The sequence below is a fragment of the Saccopteryx bilineata genome, chromosome 8 (assembly GCF_036850765.1).
Source record: "Saccopteryx bilineata isolate mSacBil1 chromosome 8, mSacBil1_pri_phased_curated, whole genome shotgun sequence".
In the NCBI taxonomy this organism is placed as follows: Eukaryota; Metazoa; Chordata; class Mammalia; order Chiroptera; family Emballonuridae; genus Saccopteryx; species Saccopteryx bilineata.
The window spans coordinates 35,207,824-35,209,680 of NC_089497.1; the positions used below are offsets into that span (position 1 = coordinate 35,207,824).

The window sequence follows — 1,857 nt, forward strand, 5'->3', positions numbered from 1 at the left end:
GATTATATACAGGTTACAGAATCAATGAATATGTAATCTCCCTACCCCAACTGATAGTGCTTTTTCTACTTTGGGAAAATTTGATTTAGTAAAAATTAATGATGCTGTTGGGTTATTTCTGGACCTTGTGAGACCTTTAGAGCATGTGCATTAAAACCACCCTCCAGGCACAGAGCTGACCAAGGAGGCGTTTTGTTTTGTCTTGTTTTGTTTAGGGAAGAGCCTGCTGGTTATTGCTAACTTAAACAAGACTCCCATGGCAGCCAGCATTCTTGACCCTGTTTATGTTATGCGTAGTATTTAACCACAGTGGTTGGATATTTGTAGAACAAAAGAGAAAGAATGATTGGTTTGGAATTGGGGTGAATGCCCTTGGAAAGGGAAGAAGGTCTGTAGGATGTGTTTGGGAGAGGTGCTTAGCAGCCTAGCGGGTTTCCTCTCACACCCCAATACCTCTGGTCATGGTCAGAATAGATGGCTTCTCAGCTGCATGTCCAAGGTGGAGTTGATTTGGGTACACAGGCTGTCCTAGCTTGACTGTGATCTGATCAGCAACCACAGAGTTTGACCCCTGCATCTGGTGCCTTGGTGCTGGGGCCTGATCACTGCCCACAGCTGCAGAGCCACCATGGCCATTGCCTCGATTGCCACCACTGTCATCTCACAGCCCCAGTGCACAGCCAAGAATGAATCACAGTGCTTCTACAATGAGTCTATCACTTTCTTTTATAACCGGAGTGGAAAGTATCTTGCCACAGAATGGAACACAGTCAGCAAGCTGGTGATGGGACTTGGAATCACTGTCTGTATCTTCATCATGTTGGCCAACCTACTGGTCATGGTGGCAATCTATGTCAACCACCGGTTCCATTTTCCTATTTATCAATATTACCCTCGTCAGGGTCTCATCGATACCAGCCTGACAGCAGCAGTGGTCAATTTACTGGCAATTGCAATTGAGAGGCACATTACAGTTTTCCGCATGCAGCTCCACACAGGATGAGCAACGCAGGGTGGTGGTGATGATTGTGGTCATCTGGACGATGGCCATTGTTATGGGTGCTATGCCCAGTGTGGGCTGGAATTGCATCTGTGATATTGAACATTGTTCCAACATTGCACCCCTCTACAGTGACTCTTACTTAGTCTTCTGGGCTATTTTCAACTTGGTGACCTTTGTTGTAATGGTGGTTATCTATGCTCATATTTTTGGCTCTGTTCGCCAAAGGACTATGAGAATGTCTCAGCATAGTTCTGGACCCTGGCGGAACCATGATACCATGATGAGTGTTCTGAAGACTGTGGTCATTGTGCTTGATGACCAGCTGCACATCCTGTTGCTCTGAAGAGGCACGAAGCTACCCCAAGTCTCCTTAGATCCCCGCGGATTCTCACTGAAGGCCTCTTTGAGGAAGAACCTGCGAGAATGAATATTCATGAGAGCTTGGATTTTTGGCCAGCACTGACCAGGCGCCGTGGGTGTGGGTGGGGAGACACCGTGCGGAAGCCCCAAGTGTGGCCCCACACCCCACATCCAGAGCCTGGTCAAGAGAGAAAACAAGTTGCAGACACCAGCTCTCTATACCCTTTTGTTGCTTCACTTTATTCAAATATTTTCACTCAGAAGAAACTTTAAAACAGAAAAAAAAAACCCAAATACCACATTATCCTAACAGAGTTCCATTTGAGGTGTGGACAGAGCTGCTGGAACATGGGGCTCTTTCCCATCTTAGGTCTGATGAGAGTGGCTCAGACCTTGTCTCACTGACACTCCTGTCAGCTTTCATATGTGTCGCGCAGTCGTCTGCCCTTATCATTAAAAGGCATAAGAGTTGCAAAGATTCCTTGAATGAATGG

The 1,857-nt window shown here is 46.6% G+C and overlaps 1 pseudogene; it reads left to right on the forward strand.

The window, feature by feature from the left end:
- Nucleotides 1–628: 628 nt before the first annotated feature.
- Nucleotides 629–1,346, forward strand: LOC136311662 (lysophosphatidic acid receptor 1 pseudogene; annotated as a pseudogene).
- The last annotated feature ends 511 nt before the right edge of the window (nucleotides 1,347–1,857 follow it).